The sequence below is a fragment of the Microcaecilia unicolor genome, chromosome 3 (assembly GCF_901765095.1).
Source record: "Microcaecilia unicolor chromosome 3, aMicUni1.1, whole genome shotgun sequence".
In the NCBI taxonomy this organism is placed as follows: Eukaryota; Metazoa; Chordata; class Amphibia; order Gymnophiona; family Siphonopidae; genus Microcaecilia; species Microcaecilia unicolor.
Window position 1 is genome coordinate 65807407 of NC_044033.1, and position 18643 is coordinate 65826049.

Genomic DNA, 18643 nt, shown 5'->3' on the forward strand with positions numbered 1-18643 from the left:
GTAATGATATGATACTTTTTTGAGTGTAGTGTTATTAACCAAGCCCAAATAGCTGTAGTATAAAGAATCCAAGTACCTTTTGAGTTGAAAGCTACTAATTTAACTAGTGTATCAATTCACTGCAACCTAGCATTAATTCACTGAATTCACATTCCTCCATCACCAAAGAGTTTTCAGTGATTGCTTTGTTCTTGTGTAAGTGCCTTGTTAAGGTTTTCTAAACAACTTTAAAGAAGATAAGTGGAGTTATTGTGAGGTAGAATAAAAGATTGAGTACTTTGGTTGTTGAACAATTCAGAATTTTCAGTCTCTGAAGCTGGCAATAATGCTTTATTTCAGAAAGAACGGAATTCACTGCATTGTTCTCCAGCAAAGATGAGTAAAGAGAAGGGACCATAATATATATTTTACTTTCAGCTTCCCAGGAAAATGTTGAAGGAGACTACAAGTGAGTGAGTTATTATCATTTGCAGAGGCACTGAACAAAGATCAGTATAAACATATACATTTGGTGCATTTCATGTTTACTTGTTGACAGGGTATATAAATGTTGTTTTAGTAATGAGGGGTTTGGAAACTTATTACTGTACTGTGTTCTTGAAACTGCTCCCTCTGTCTGAACAAAGCATAGTGAGGTCATGTTAATAGAATATTTATCCTGCACAGGAAAGGTATAAAATGAAAGCTAAGACTGATACTGTAAGCTCTACTCTGCCTAGGGGGTCCATATGAAAAATGGGACATCCAGGTCAGGATGTTCACATTTTCTGAGCATTTTACAATTGGCTTCATTGAATGTTGGGACTTTTGTAAAATATACTTATATATAGGGATGCTGGCAAATGCACAGGTATTTGTTGGCACATGATGTGGGAGCTGCGATTTTACAATGATTCACATAGAGACAAAGGGCAACATCACTTGGCAGCTTCCATATGCATGGCAAGTTAAATAAAATCTCGATGCAGTCATATTTGGCAAAATATTGACCATTAAGGGTGTTCATTGCAACAACTGATGACTTTTTCAAGCAGTTCTTTTTTTTGGATTTCACTACACTTGTAATACATGTTCTTGAGAGAAATTTTCACCTATAACAACTTAAATTGCTTTTGATTTTCCAAGAAGGGTCTAAAGACCCTTTTGTTTTCTGAATACCTGACTAAGAAACAATGGATGTCAGCTCTGTTGGGTTATTCTATATTTGCTACATCCTAGAGTCTTATTGTAATCCACTTTGAAGTATGCAAATGGAATTAGCAGGCTATAAGCAATTAGCTGTAACTGTAAGGCAGGTTTTATGATTGTTTATATTTTTGAGCTACACTGCATCATAAATCATGTATATGGCAGCTTTAATTCAGGTCTTTTTTCCTTCTTTTTTTCACATTATAATAAGAGCTTAGTTAACTAGAGAGGAATCCATCAAGTTGCGGTAAAAGATCACCTTATACCATATCTTGATTTACCACTGGATTCAGTAACCTGTGGGATCTCATTACTGCAAGTTGCTGAATCCCATTTTAAAAGAATAATGCTGTTTACAAGCCACCTCACAAGCAGCATTATTCCCGTTGGCCTTGGAGCATTAGGCCACAAACCTGTGGCTCGATGCTCTCAGGGCAGCACAGCAGTGTCCCCCCACCCCAGCTGAAGCACTTCCCCTATCCCATCCCCTAAACCACAGGGGCTACCTTTGAAAGCATTGGCATTCCAGGAGGGTCTTTGAGCAGCTGTGAAGACCAGTTGCTCCTGCTCAGTCCAGCGCCTTCAGTAAAATGGCAACTCTGACAGTAGTCTCATGCAACTAACACTAGGGGGTCATGTTTCCATAGATCTAAAACCTTATCTCTCACACTATGGGCATTATTATATAATGTATATTTTGCATCTCATTACTGCTTAACCCTTGGTGATTTAAATGTCATCTAGGTAATTTTAATTAGGTGCTGTTAGGGCCACTTAAGTCATGTTAAGAGCCACAATAGCGCTACTAGACGTATGCAACGCTGTACACTTGAGCATGAAGAGACAGTCCCTGCTCGACAGAGCTTACAATCTAACATGACTTAAGACTCTAATGCTATTTGATAAATTCCACCCTTAATTGAATGTGATGCACATTTTGTGTATTTGGTGGTCAACAATATGTTTCCCATGAGTGGGAAAGCATGGGGTACAAATGTAACAAAAATAAAAATAAATAAATAAGCACAGTATTAGTTTCTTAAATATAGAATTATCTAGCTATAATCATGAGAAATAATATTTCAAAAGGGTGTCTAAATGGCAATGTATGTGCATGATTCAGTGGCGATCCTAGGTCGGCTGCCACCCAGGGTGGATCGCCGCTGCGCACCCCCCCCCCCCCCCCCCGGGTGCAGCGGTGTCCGTCCCCCCAGGGTGCAGCACAACAGCCCCCCGGTGCAATGACACCCCCCTTCCCGGCGCATCAACTCCCCCCCCCGGGTGCATTCTTGGCTGCTGGAGGGTGCAGAGAGCAGCCGCGCGCCTGTTGGCTCCACTGGCTCCCTGCTCCCTCTGCTCCGGAACTGGAAGTAACCTGTTCTGGAGCAGAGGGAGCAGGGAACCAGCAGAGCCGACAGGCGCGCGTCTGCTCTCTGCACCCTCCAGCAGGGTGCACCCGGGGCGGACCGCCCCCACCGCCCCGCCCTTACACATGTAAAAGGCAAAATTCTATAACTGAACACCCAATGTAGCTGACTCCCTATACGTGTAAATGTACAAAATACCAGTATTTCTGAGGGTAAGTGTACACTTATGCACGCTAGTGGCAGCAAAGTGACTATGCTGTATTCTGTAAGGGCATTCAAAATTGGTAGAGCACATTAGTGCAAGTGGTTATGCACATGGGCTAGCAATGGGTGGGGCTTCCACTTCCATGCATACTGTAACTTACAGAACAGTGTAAGTTACGGGTGTTCCTGCCACATTTGCACATCTGTAGCTATGCCAGGTCTATGGCTGATATAAATGTAAGGTGCGCTGATACCTGGGTATGCTAATATTCTGTATCAGAATCTGGGTATCCAGTTGCCATTGTAGAACACCCCTCCCCGGTGTGTCACAACCCCAACCCCACCCTGAAGCACATCATACCCTCAACCCCAGTCCCCCAGTCACATCACCCCCCCCCCCCCCAAAGCACATCACCCCACCACTCTTCCTCCTAGAAGGGGGTGCATGGAGTAGTTGCATGGCTGTCAGCTCCACTGGTCCCCTGTCCCAGAACAGGAAGTAGTGTCAGAGGGGGGCAAGGACCGGAGGAGCCAACAGCCGCAAGACTGCTCTGTGCACCTTTTTGCTGCCTGCACCCGACGAAGACCGTCTCCACTGCCCTGCCCTTGGTATGCTACTGGGTGCTTGCCTAAATGGAGGCACCCAGTTATAGAATTGCCTCATACAGCATTTTTTAGAACAAAATGTATTTATCCAGTGCCTAATCACACCCATAATATGCCCTGTAAAATGCCTTTCTTTAATGTGGCTATTGTATATCCCAGTCAGGCAACTGAAAATCGACTAATGTGAATTAAAAAAAAATCCACAGGATGGATATTACTTTCTATTCTATGCATGTGACTTGTAACAAAAATGAAAAAAATAAAATAAACATTTAAAAACTTACTTGCCCATCAATGTATAGTTCAATGTCAGCATGAGTTGTATTTTTGTGTTTCAGCTGTGTGACTGGTTTGCTTATACTGTGTAGATAGATAGATATAGAAGGGGATAATCGAACGGGGGCGCCCATCTCTAAGGATGGCCCCGTAAAGGAGTGGGGCAACCCGTATTATTGAAACAAGATGGACGTTCATCTTTCGTTTCGATAATACGGTTGGGAACGTCCAAATCATGAAATTTAGGTCATCCTTAGGTTGTTTTTGAGATGGTCATCCCTGGTTTTTGGCGATAATGGAAAGCGAGGGCGCCCATCTTAGAAACGGTCAAATCCAAGCCATTTGGTCATGGGAGGAACCAGCATTTGTAGCGCACTGGTCCCACTAACTGAATGGAAAAAGCCTGACCCCTTACTGATTTGGAAAGGAATGTCCATGCATGAGGGAAATTGCATGCAAATGAGTGACTGGCTGTTAGCTCATTTGCACATGATTTCCTTCTTAAGGAGGGGAAGTGATGGCAGTTGAGGAGGACATCCAAGATGTGGATGTTTCTGTGAGAAGGACATCCATGCCTTTGCTATGCCTCTGACACCCTCTTTACATATTTATTTGGATTTTGGATCACAAGTAGCAGCAGTGGGCTTTGAACTGGCCACCTCTGAATTGCAAGACCAGTGCTCTAACCACCAGGCCACTCTGCCACTCCTCTATTATACTCCACTCCCTTGAAATTTGGCCATCCCTGTGGGGGGCAGTTGACGACGTCCAAAATGTTTGAAAGCAGGACGTCCACACCTTCGTTATGCCTCCGCTGACACACACATACCCCCCCCCCCCCAGGGACTTGAATACTGCCCCTCCCCTCACAGTGATGGCCAAATTTCAAGGGCGTAGAGTGGAGGAGTGGCCTAGTGGTTAGAGCACTGGTTTTGCAATCCAGAGGTGGCCAGTTCAAATTCCACTGCTGCTACTTGTGATCCAAAATCCAAATAAATAAATAAATAAAGAGGGCATCAGAGGCATAGCAAAGGCATGGATGTCCTTCTCACAGAAACATCCACATTTCAGGCGTCCTCAAGGAGGCATAGTGAAGGGCATCCTTCACCCATACTCTAAAAAAAAAAAAAAAGTTTTTGAAGTTTTTTTTCAGGGTGGGAGGTGTTTAGTGACCACTGGGGAAGTCAGGGAAGGTCATCCCTGATGCCCTCCAGTGGCCAGCTGGTCAGTTCAGGCACCTTTTTGATGCTTAGTCGTGAAAACAAATGGACCAAGTAAAGTCGTCCAAATGCACGTGAGGGACACCCTTCTTTTTTCCATTATCGGCCGAGGATGCCCATCTGTTAACCACGGCCCGTCCCGCCTTCGGTACACTGCCAGCACGCCCCCTTGAACTTTGGTCGTCCCCGCGACGGAAAGCAGTTGACACCCAAAATCTGCATTCGATTATGCCGATTTGGGCGACCTCGGGAGAAGGACGCCCATCTCCCGATTTGTGTCAGAAGATGGGCGCCCTTCTCTTTCGAAAATAAGCGTGATACTGTCACCATTAGGGGGTCACTATAGTGAGGGTTCCCAGGTCCAGTCCCCTACCTTAGTGGAACTTGGCATTTGGGAGCTAGCACAATTTGGGCCCTAAAGAAGGTGTCCTTTCTACATGGCACTCTTCCCCCTAGTAACAAGCCTCCCCCCTCCTCTTCTAGCTTAAGCCACCAGGCTTCCCAAAGGAATCTTTTCCCTTTAATAAAGGACCAGGCTCTGTACACATGCTAACAACTATTTATTCAATTTTAATGAATGCTACAAACCTCCCTTTTCACTCAGAAGGATAATTGCAATATATAAGGGTTAATTCTTATTCCTCCAACACTGGACAGGTTAACCTTAGAACATTATCCAAAGGTTCCAGGTCCCACCCACAGCACTTATTCACCTGTGTTTTCAGCAACAAAGAGAAAACAAACCTTACTAAGGACAAAACTTTCCCCTTGGCTTTTCAGTAACACAGGAATAAACCCCCATCAAGAAATACATGCTTTTCTTCCCCGTTCTGGTTCAGGCTTTTCCACTAACCTCAGAATCTTTCTACTTCGAGTACATTTCCCAGGTGCAAACCTCTCACACCTTAAAGGACTACCAAAGACCACATCCTTCCGGCTTCCTTGTTACCTCTGCTTAATAATAGGACTTTTATAGGCCAGCTGTCATCCCTTTTCAACTTCCTTTGCCTTCTTATGCCTCCTATGCATTTTCCCAGGATAACTTTACCCTAAAGTCTCCTCCCACTGTGCAAACAGAGCAGTACTAAACCACTTTCTTTATAGCCCTCTACTGGCTGTACCCCACCAGGGGATAGCTTTACTCCAAGCTCTTCTCCCTTCCTGCAGGCAGAGCACCTCTTGATAGAACAGCTTAGTTCCCAGACTTTGCCTGGCTAGCTTTCTCCTTTCAACTGTCATTTGATTCACATCTCCTAGGACTCTCTCTTCTGTGCATGGAGAGCCTGCTAATGTATTGCTTGCCTCGTGCACCCAGAGAGCAACACCCTCCTCCATAGATGGAAGGTAGCTAATGACTAAATGGTTCACCTGCAGTGAATAGTTCCCATGCTGCCTGTGCCTGTCTGCCTTTTCCAAGTTGTCTGCTAGGGAATTAAACAATACTTGGCTACTTGCAGGGAACAATTCCTGTCACTACAATTCCCACAATTTTCCTTTGTGTTCCCCAAGCTGTGTACCTGGCCAGCTTCCTGGGCTTTGCTTCCTGACTTTTGCCTGTTCCAGCGCCTGGGTTTTCTAGGATACTACCAGTCTGCCTGCTCAAAAAAGGACAGTTTTCTCACCTTTTCTTTCTTGACTAGGGAATAGGGAAAACTGCAGTGCTTTTGCTGCCTGCCCACATTTTCCTTCCTTGTTTTCTCAGACTGTGACTGCCCAGCGATATGCCATGAAAACTATGCTGTGCCTCAGGGGATGTCAATCTTTTTTGATATATTGGGCCAATGGATTCATGTTCACATGTTCTACTCCACTCAGAATTTTGTAGACCTCAATCATTTCCCCCCTGGGCCATCCCTTTTCCAAACTGAAAAGCCTTAACCTCTTAAGCCTTCCCTCATATGAGAAGAATTCCAACCCCTTAATCATTTTTGACACCCTTCTTTGAACCTTTTCTAATTTCCCCATATCTCTTTGAGATACAGCAACCAGAATTGCACACAATACTCAAGGTGAGGTTGCACCATGGCGTAATACAGAGGCATTATAGTTTCTTTGCCTTATTTTCTACCCCTTTCCTAATAATTCCTAGTATTCTGTTTGCTTTTTTGGCACACACTGAGCAGAATATTTCAGTGCATTGTCCACAATTACACCTAGATATTTTCCTTGGGTGCTGACTCCTAAAGTTGAACCTAGCATCAAGCAACTATGATGTGGATTATTCTTCCCAATGTGCATCACTTTACTTTTGTCAACCATCACACTTACCATCCCCAGGTATCTGCACAGATGTAGGGTTTAGGGTCTTTGAATGCTTATGGACTTGCAATCTCCATGCTCAATGCTGCTGCTGCCAACTGGGGGTCTGAAAAAAGGTGCAGCAGTCCTGTTTTTCTGATCCCCATCCACTGACTTTATGACAATATTTGGGAACCACTGATTTATTCACTAGTGTCCCAACCCCTTCCCTTAATCTAGACAGTCAGTGCAAAAAGTGAAATGCATACTTCTAAACCCAAAATTGCCTTATGTAATTAGTTGATTTGGGCCCAGTTTGTGTGCCCTCTTTGTTGTTATTTTTTTTTTTTTTTACTTATTATACTGAAAAAATTAGAGTCTCTGTTATTAGGTTTCAGTATAATAAAATATGATTAAAAATATTATTATTATTAGCTACACTATGAAAATATTGCCTTGGGGAAGCTAACTGGTTTAGTGGGTTAGTGTGTGGTCTAATCCTTCACTGCATAAGACTGAAGCGAAAGCCAATTCCCTTGTGAATTCAGTGTGCGCATACATAGATCATCAGAAAGAAATAGCACAGCAGGCTCTCTTTCACCAGAACAGTCTCCAGACTGAAATCTAGCAAGGGTTACCCAGGTTAGGAGGGAACTTCTTTAGCAAATCTCCTTAGGGAAGTTTGCTGTCTACACCATGCATTCCTTGAGCCTGTGTTGCATGGGGGTCACTTGCAAAGAGAATTGAAAACCAACAACTTAAAATGAAAAGAAGAGCAAAAAAGGTTTTGGTTTTTTTTGTCAGTGCTACTTATCAGGAACGTAGCATGTTTCGGATCGTAGCCTGTTTCCATTATTCATTGACAGTACTGCTTTACCCTGTATTACAGGTGTACTCCAAACGAAGGAAAATTCCTTGTGAAAATGACTTTTGTTACGGATCCAGACTGAATCAAAATTGGGGTTGATTTCATTTGCAGATGCTGGCAGAGGCTGAAGTGATTTTTTTTTCAAACCTTTGAAGCTTTCCTGGTAAAGTAGTTAAGGCTGATATTTTCATGCTAGCGAGAAAAATTGATGAGAAATGCTCAAAACCCAAGAAACAAGATCCTTGACTGTTTTCCAAAGTACTGCAAAACAAGGTGCTATATGGTAATGTCTCATGTTCTAAGTACAGCAGTAAGAACGTAGTTGCATCATACTTCCATTTCTTGTCCTGTTTGTTCATTTTTCTATGTGACTTTATAAAATAGGTAGTTACTTCTTTCCCTTAACGACCCTTTTATCAAGTTGCGGTAAGCACTAATGGGTGCTTACCGCAGCTTAAAATGACATACTGTGGGATGCACCCCATAATACTTTTGACATGTGTGCACACTACGAGTGAACTAAAAAATAAAATTTATTTTTTCATCGAGGGGGCATGTCTAGGGGCAGAGATTGTTCGTGTCTGCGCTAATCAGTTAGCACAGACAGATTGCCATGCACTAAGGGGTCCTTTTACTAAGATGCACTGAAAAATGGCCTGCGGACGGTACTGTAGGTGCATGTTTTCGACGTTCGCAGAATCATTTTTCAGTGCACCTGTAAAAAATGCCATGCGGCAAAATGAAAATTGGCGCGTGTCTATTTTGGATCTGAGACCTTACTGCCAGCCATTGACTTAGTGGTAAGGTCTCACACATTAACCGGGCGGTGATCGTCCACACGTGTACAATGCTGATTACCGACCGCACGCCAAAAAATAAAATATATTTTCAGGAGTGCGTGGTGGACGTGTGTATAACATAAAATTACCACACAGACCATGTGGTTCAAATTGACGCATGTTGGACATGCATAGGTGCTTACGCGACTTAGTAAAAGGGACCCTAACTAATTAGCACAGGATTAGCGAGTGAACCCCTTACCGCCTACAAAATAGGTGGCGGTAAGGGCTCACGAGCTAATCTTTTTAATGGCCACATGCTAATGGCAAAAGTAATGTGGGCCCATTAATAGAAAAAATAGGAAAACTGTTCATCTTACTGCAGCAGTACAAATGGCCTTAGCACAAAACAGACCAATGTAAGGGAATCCTAAGTCCACTTTTTACCGCATCTTGGTAAAACGGCCCCATAATAAATAGGTCCAGCAACGTTTGTGGAATTAAAGGCCATGTATGAAAATTAAGTCTAACTCCATAACTAAGGAAAATAACCTGTGAGTCTCACCAAATCCATCACGGTATAAGCTGGTTCAGAAGTATGTCAGTTTCCAGGTACCCTCCTTTGTTTCTGACCTAGGTTACCTTCCCCTAACTCATAGCATATGTCCTCAGTGATGTTCCATACCATATATAATAATTTTACCATTGATAACATGTCCTACCCCCTAGACACTGTGCTTAGGGTACTGGGTATATTAATTGACAGTCACCTCACATTTGAGCCTCAGGTTACCCCTGTAGTGAAAAAATCCTTCAGGTCTCTTTGAAAGCTGAGGAAAATCGGATCATATTTTTCACCCTGACAGCTTTAGACTGCTAGTTCAATCCTTGATTTTAACTCAGTTCGATTACTGCAATTCCATCTCAAATCAATTCTTGTATACCGTTAATATCCCCTTTCCAAGGTTCAGTGTGGTTTACCTTCTAGGTGTGACAAAAGCAGATAATGTTAGTGTGAGGTATGAGAACAGTTAGAGACCATTGGTGTAATGCATGAGGCCAAAAACATTATAGGAAAGGATAATGGATGATACCAGGGGCATAGCCAGACTTCCGTGGGAGGGGGGTCCAGAGCCCGAGGGGAGGGGGCACATTTTAGCCCCCCCCCCGGCACCCCCCGCCATTGCCGCCCCCCACGTCTTTGCCACCCCCTCCCGCCGCAAACCCTCCCCCGCTGCCGCCTACCTTCTCTTTTGCAGGATGAAGACTTTTTTCACTGCAGCAGGACGGAGAGGACGTCGGCTGGCGGGGATTGGGGTCCCCCGCCAGCAAAAGCGAAGGTAGGCGGCGGGGGCGAGTTCGCCGGGGGGGGTCCAGGCTGGAATCTACGGGGGCACAGGCCCCCTCAGGCCCCACGTAGCTACGCCACTGGATGATACTAGGAGATAGAAGTCAATGGATTGTTATGAAGCAGTCTTTGTGGAAAGGTTTTTAGCCTCTTCCTGAAGCTAAGGTAGCTGCTTTCTGTTCTGATGGCAATAGGTAGAGAGTTCCATATTTTAACTCTAAGAACAGGGAATAGAGAGATAAAAATGTTCTGATTTCGAATTGTCTTTTGAAACGGTGATGCTAGCATCAGTTGTTGTTTCAGTCTGTTAGACTGGACCAAATGTAGCAAAGCAGTATTAGTCAGCAGTTCAGAGGTGAAACCCTGTAAGATTTGAAAAACTAAACAAGCAGCTTTGAACCTGAGTCTTTCTGCTATGGAAAGCCGTGCAGTTTGTTAAGATGAGTTGAAACACTAGTATATCTATTCAAACTGTATATTAGTCTAGCAGCTGTATTCCGTATGGTTTGCAGTTTTTTCTGATATTGACACTTAATATCAAGAAATAGAATATTACAGTAATCCAAGTGAGGTAGGACTAACATTTGGACTAGTAGTGCAAAGGCGTTTTGGTCGAACAATGATCTGACTAGACATAGCTGTCTCAGTTGAATAGTGTTTTCTTCCATAGCTTGTTAATAAGGGAAGAGGCTGGATGTAAGGAGGGTGTCCTAAAACAGCTGCAAATGGCCCAAAATACAGCAGCTAGGCTTTTTCCTCAAGGTATTGTGTTTTGATAGAGCCCCACCATTATTATGCACATGACACCGGATTACATGCAACCCTTAATAACTATTCCCCTACGCAATATAACCTCTGGTTCTATGGACTACCTTAGATGTCATCTTCCAGACTGCAAGAGAATGCACTATTAAGTCGGATCACTCCACAGACTTTAGATACCAAGGTGCAGGGCCGGTCTTAAGGCGAGGCGACTGAGGCGGCCGCATAGGGCCTTGCGCTCAGGGGGGCCCCGCGCGGCGTGCCTAAGGTTGCCCCGCCCCGACCGCCCGAGTTCCAGTCCTCACTCCCTCGCTTGGATGGCGCGCGACGGCGGAGTGGTGGGGGCGGTCCGCCCCGGCTGTCAGCGGGTGGGGGATGCCCTGCACCCGCTGCTCCCACCCTGTCCTACCTTTAAAAAAAGAATTTGGAAGCGCCAGAGGGACAGGCAGCGCCTCGTGTCTGCCCTCCCTGCTACTAAAAATGTCTTCGACGTCGTCATTGGGCCTTCTCACATTGAGTCCCGCCCTTCTCTGAGGTAACTTCCAATTACTGCGAGGGTGGGCGAGACTCAATGTGAGAAGGCCCAATGACGACGTCGAATACATTTTTAGTAGCAGGGAGGGCAGACACGAGGCACTGCCTGTCCCTCTGGCGCTTCCAAATTCTTTTTTTAAAGCCAGTGAGGGTGGTGGGCGGCAGGAGAACAAAGCTAGTAGGTAGGTTGAGGGGGGGGGGACTCAGATGGGAGAAGGGTGTGTGGGGTGTGGGTTCTCAGGTGGGGGAAGGGTGGGGAGGGGTTCTCAAATGGGAAGGAGACTACTACTTAACATTTCTAAAGCTGAGGTGGGGAGGGGGTTCACGGATGGGAGAAGGGGGTGGGGAGGGGGTTCTTGGATGGTTGAAGGGGACGGGTGGGGAGGGGACTGGGGTTCTTGGATGGGAGAAGGGGACTGAGGAGGGAGTTCTCAGATGTGAGAAGGGGACGGGTGGGGAGGGGACTGGGGTTCTTGGATGGGCGAAGGGGACTGGGGAGGGGGTTCTTGGATGGTTGAAGGGGACGGGTGGGGAGGGGACTGGGGTTCTTGGATGGGAGAAGGGGACTGAGGAGGGAGTTCTCGGATGTGAGAAGGGGACGGGTGGGGAGGGGACTGGGGTTCTTGGATGGGAGAAGGGGACCGAGGTGGGGAGGGGGTTCACGGATGGGAGAAGGGGGTGGGGAGGGGGTTCTTGGATGGTTAAAGGGGATGGGTGGGGAGGGGACTGGAGTTCTTGGATGGCAGAAGGGGACTGAGGAGGGAGTTCTCGGATGTGAGAAGGGGACGGGTGGGGAGGGGACTGGGGTTCTTGGATGGGAGAAGGGGACTGGGGAGGGGGTTCTCGGATGGGAGAAGGGGGCAGGCACTGGGGTCTGAGAAGGGGCCATATGGGAAAATGGGGGCCATGCCTGGGGCTGGTGGGAAAATGGGGCATGCGTGGGTCAGGTGGGAGAATGGTTCTGAAAAGGGAGCCCTAATACAAGGCATGTGGATGAAGGGGGCTGGAACTGGGGGCTGAAAAGGAGGGTAGGTGGGATAAGGGGGCTAGTACTGGGAATGGAGGCTGAAAACAATATAGGGAGAAGTGGCTGGGGGGCTGAAGCTCGGGACTGGTGGGAGAAAAGGGCTGGGGCTGAAATGGGGGACTGGTGGGATAGTGGGGCTGGAACTGGGGACTGAAAAAGGGGCGGAGAGAGGGGCAGATCCTGGATGGGGTAGCGAGAGGGAGGGCAAACCCTGGATGGATGGGAGAGGGAGGTCAAATTGTGGATTGAAGGGGCAGAGAGAAAGGGCAGACAGTGGATGGATGGGGGAGAGAGAGAGGGCAGACAGGGGCAGATGGTGGATGGATCATGGAAGGGGCAGAGATAGAGGGCAGATGTGGATGGAAGGAGCAGGGAGAGAGGGCAGACATTGGATGGAGGGGACAGTAGAGAGGGCAGACACTGGATGACAGATGCTGGATGGAAGGAAGACAGTGAAAAGAAGATGAGGAAAGCAGAAACCAGAGACAACAAACTGTAAATAAAATATATATTTTTATTTTTTTGCTTTAGCATATAGTATTGTAGCTGTGTTAATAAATGTTTATAAATAGAACATGTAAATAAGGTAATCTTTTTATTGGACTAATTTTAATAACTTTCAGAGAAGAAAACCCCCTTCCTCAGGTCAGGATAGGATACTGTAACAGTACTATACTGTATTGACCTGAGGAAGGAGATTTTGGCCTCTGGAAGCCAAATGTATTAGTCCAATAAAATGGTATTATTTTATTTTCTGTATTTGTTTTATTTCTATTTGTTAATTTGTAAAGTGGTGATTGGTATTTGTTAGTTTTTTCAAATTTACATCTGCTGTCTTTATATTTTGCACAGTACTAGGGGTCATTTTCTGTTTCTGTGGTGTTGAATTGTCTGCAGAGTCTGGCATCTTGGGGGTTCAGTTTAATTTTTGTCTAAATAGAAAGTTTAAATATTACTACTTATTCTATAGTGGATTAGGGTGTAACTGTGTTTGTGAAAAAGACATGGCTTTCAGTTGGCATTGACTGTGCAGGATCGACGATCTGTACTATTCTGTCTGGTTTTATTTTTCAATAGGTGAATTGATGTTCTAGTGCTCACTGTAGTGTTTAAGATGCTTTCCTTTTCCTTGTGTGACTAGTAGAAATGACTGCTTATGGTATGGTAGAATTGCTCAATAGGTCCTGAGTGTTTTGTATTCTCGGCATACCTAGTACTGGATTTTGGAGGGGGTGTTAAAAAATGACCGGGAGGGAGGGGGGCCTTGTAGCTGGGAGCCCTAGGGGGGGAAGCCCTGGAGCTGGGGGCCTTGGAGCTCAGAGGGAGCAGCTCGGGAGCTCGGAGGGAGGGGTAGCCGGCCCTGGAGCTAGGGTGGGGGTGGAGCTAGGTGGGGGCGGGGCTAGGGTGGGGCCCCATCAAATTGGTCTGCATAGGGCCCCGCACTTGCTAAGACCGGCCCTGCCAAGGTGCTAAGTGGTGGAACCAGTGTGTTTTTTCTAGCAAAAAAGGTGCCGGTACTCAAATGCCAGGCCACTCTTCAGGGATGGGGTGATCACTGAGGGACCCACCCCACAATAGCCAGGCCCCCTGGATCAGGCGACCCTCAGGGGGAGAAATGCTGGCTTCGGCCTAACCCCTGGTAAGCCTTTCCTCAGCTGAGAGGTGCTCACCTCTACCACCGGCTGCCTTTCAGGTGCTGTGGAGGACTTGCAGCTCATCTGCATATCCTTACAGCCTTCTCCGGGGTGACACCCAGGTCCACCCCGATCCACTCAGGGCCTCCGCTCTAGGTGCCGCGCGCCTAACGGCGCGCGGGGCATTTTTCTCTTTGTATCTAATCTTTTTCCAGTTGCTAAAGTACCTTAATCATTTATGGCCCCTATTCACATTCTCTTCCTAGCTCTGTCCCTTCCTAATCTTTTCCCTCACCCCCTACCTCTCCCCGCTACAGGAACTCACTTCCCATCCATTGACTTCATCACCTCACCTTCTCTCCTACCCTCTTCCTCCCTCTTGGCTTTTAATCTCCGTCTCTTTCTTCCCTCCATTTTGCCTTCCCCATTCCACCTAAATACCTCTCGCCTTCGCCGCCTTCGTGGCCACACCTCTCCTACTCTCCTCCGCTCTCTTTTACTCCTTCTCTTACTCTCAGCTGGTGACATCAATCCCAATCCTGGCCCTTCTCACCAACTATTATCCAAACTCTACAGATCTCACCGTGACCTCTCTAACCTGATCTCTATTCCTCTACTCCCCTCCTCTTCTCTGCCTTTCTCTTGCGCCCTATGGAATGCCCGCTCTATCTGTAACAAACTCCCCTATATCCAGGACCTCTTTATCTCGCGTCACCTCCATCTGCTCGCCATAACAGAAACCTGGCTCTGCCCTGATGACTCTGCTTCAGTCGCAGCCCTGTGCCATGGCGGTTATATATTTTCACATACTCCTCGCCCTGCTGGCCGTGGGGGCGGTGTTGGACTACTTCTCTCTCCCTCCTCCAGATTTCAACCCCTTCTTCCACCTCAATCTCACTGTTTTTCCTCCTTTGAAGTCCACTCTATCCGCCTTTTCTCTCCTCTGCCTCTTCGAATAGCGGTCATTTATCGTCCCCCTGATAAATCCCTTTCATCCTTTCTCAGTGACTTTGACGCCTGGCTTGCCTTCTTCCATGATCCTTCCTCCCCGTCTCTCATCCTTGGTGACTTTAATATTCCTGCTAATGATCCTTCCAACTCTTATATTTCCAAGTTACTCGCTTTAACGTCGTCCTTTAATCTCCAACTATGCTCCACCTCCCCCACTCATCAAAATGGTCACTGTCTTGATCTCATCTTCTCCTCCAACTGTTCACCTTCTAGTTTCCTTGCCTCTGATCATCCCTCCTCTGATCACCATCTTATAACTTTCACACTTAAATCTCCTCCCTCCCAGTCCCGTCCTATCCTATCTAATTTATCTAGGAATCTTCACGATATTGACCCTTCATCTCTATCCTCCCATGTTTCAAACCTCCTCTCTACTGTGGCACCATCCACGTCTGTCAACGAGGCTGTTTCTTCTTACAACAATACTCTATCCTCTGCCTTAGACACTCTTGCACCTTTGCTGACCCGCCCTGTAAGGCGTACAAAACCCCAACCTTGGCTGACTTCTAATATCCGCTACCTACGTTCCTGTACCCGCTCCGCCGAACGCCTCTGGCGGAAATCTCGGGCCCTTGCTGATTTCTTACACTTTAAGTTCATGCTGACCTCCTTCCAATCTGCTCTTTTACGTGCCAAACAGGATTATTATATCCAACTGACCAACTCTCTTGGCTCTAATCCTCGACTTCTCTTCACCACATTGAACTCTCTCCTCAAGGTGCCCCCTCCCCCAACTCCCCCTTCATTATCTCCTCAGACCCTTGCTGAATTCTTTCACAACAAGGTTCAAAAGATAAACCTTGCTTTCTCTACCTCACCACCTCTCCCTCCACTAGTCCGTTCCCCTCTCTCTCCTTCCCCTCATTCCCTTTCCTCCTTTCCTGAAGTTACTATTGAGGAAACTACACTTCTCCTTTCTTCCTCAAAATGTACCACCTGTTCCTCTGATCCCATTCCCACCCACCTTCTTAATGCCATCTCTCCTTCTCTTATTCCTTTTATCTGTCACATTCTCAACCTCTCACTTTCCACTGCGACTGTCCCTGCTGCCTTTAAACATGCTGTGGTCACACCTCTCCTTAAGAAGCCTTCACTTGACCCTACTTGTCCCTCTAATTACCGACCCATCTCCCTCCTTCCTTTTCTCTCCAAATTACTTGAGCGTGCTGTTCACCGCCGCAGCCTTGATTTTCTCTCCTCACATGCTATTCTTGACCCATTACAATCTGGTTTTCGCCCTCTCCACTCAACCAAAACTGCGCTTACTAAAGTCTCCAATGACCTATTACTGGCTAAATCCAGAGGTCAATATTCCATCCTCATTCTTCTTGATCTTTCCGCTGCTTTTGACACTGTCGATCACAGCATACTTCTCGATACCCTGTCCTCACTTGGATTCCAGGGCTCTGTCCTTTCCTGGTTCTCTTCCTACCTCTCCCTCCGCACCTTTAGTGTTCACTCTGGTGGATCCTCTTCTACTTCTATCCCTCTGCCTGTCGGCGTACCTCAGGGTTCTGTTCTTGGTCCCCTCCTCTTTTCTATCTACACTTCTTCCCTTGGTTCATTAATCTCATCCCATGGCTTTTCCTACCATCTCTATGCTGATGATTCCCAAATCTACCTTTCTACCCCTGATATCTCACCTTGCATCCAAACCAAAGTTTCAGCGTGCTTGTCTGACATTGCTGCCTGGATGTCTCAACGCCACCTGAAATTAAATATGACCAAAACCGAGCTTCTCATTTTCCCCCCCAAACCCACCTCCCCGCTCCCACCGTTTTCTATTTCTGTTGATGGCTCTCTCATTCTCCCTGTCTCCTCAGCTCGAAACCTTGGGGTCATCTTTGACTCTTCTCTCTCCTTCTCTGCTCATATCCAGCAGATTGCCAAGACCTGTCGTTTCTTTCTTTACAACATCCGTAAAATCCGCCCCTTTCTTTCCGAGCACTCTACCAAAACCCTCATCCACACCCTTGTCACCTCTCGTCTAGACTACTGCAATCTGCTTCTTGCTGTCCTCCCACTTAGTCACCTCTCCCCTCTCCAGTCGGTTCAAAACTCTGCTGCCCATCTCATCTTCCGCCAGGGTCGCTTTACTCATACTACCCCTCTCCTCAAGACCCTTCACTGGCTCCCTATCCGTTTTCGCATCCTGTTCAAACTTCTTCTACTAACCTATAAATGTACTCACTCTGCTGCTCCCCAGTATCTCTCCACACTCGTCCTTCCCTACACCCCTTCCCGTGCACTCCGCTCCATGGATAAATCCTTCTTATCTGTTCCCTTCTCCACTACTGCCAACTCCAGACTTCACGCCTTCTGTCTCGCTGCACCCTACGCCTGGAATAAACTTCCTGAGCCCCTACGTCTTGCCCCATCCTTGGCCACCTTTAAATCTAGACTGAAAGCCCACCTCTTTAACATTGCTTTTGACTCGTAACCACTTGTAACCACTCGCCTCCACCTACCCTCTTCTCTTCCTTCCCGTTCACATTAATTGATTTGATTTGCTTACTTTATTTATTTTTTGTCTATTAGATTGTAAGCTCTTTGAGCAGGGACTGTCTTTCTTCTATGTTTGTGCAGCGCTGCGTATGCCTTGTAGCGCTATAGAAATGCTAAATAGTAGTAGTAGTAACCAGTTACAGAATCCATGACAAGGTAGAATTGGTTTGTAGAGCCTGAGCTCTTTCATTAAAACTTGGGGACCATGGGTCAATTTTAGCAGACAATGGAAAAGGTGCTGGTACTCAGTACCCCCGAGTACCCCCCCTCAAAAAAGCCATGGGTGGAACTCACTGCCAATGGCAATCAAGGGCCAGCCTGATTACTTGGTATTTCACACAAGACTGAAAATGTTGCTAAGGATGTAAAAAGAATTGAAGCGGTGCAAAGAAAAGCTACGAGGATTGTATGGGATTTACGTTACAAGACGTATGAGGAGAGACTTGCTGACCTGGACATGTATACCCTGGAGGAAAGGAGAAACAGGGGTGATATGATACAGACGTTCAAATATTTGAAAAGTATTAATCCGCAAACAAACCTTTTCCGGAGATGGGAAGGCGGTAGAACGAGAGGGCATGAAATGAGATTGAAGGGGGGCAGACTTAAGAAAAATGTCAGGAAGTATTTTTTCACGGAGAGGGTGGTGGATGCTTGGAATGCCCTCCCGCGGGAGGTGGTGGAGAGGAAAACGGTAACGGAATTCAAACATGCGTGGGATAAACATAAAGGAATCCTGTTCAGAAGGAAGGGATCCTCAGGAGCTTAGCCTTGAATGGGTGGCAGAGACGGTTGGGAGGCGGGGCTAGTGTTGGGCAGACTTATATGGTCTGTGCCAGGGCTGGTGGTTGGGAGGCGGGGATAGTACTGTGCGGACTTATACGGTTAGTGCCCTGAAAAAGACAGGTACAAATCAAGGTAAGGTATACACAAAAAACTAGCACATATGAGTTTATCTTGTTGGGCAGACTGGATGGACTGTGCAGGTCTTTTTCTGCCGTCATCTACTATGTTACTATGTTACTATGTTCTTCTTTGAGAGGTTTCTACCCATTGATGGAGTGTATTAGATTGTA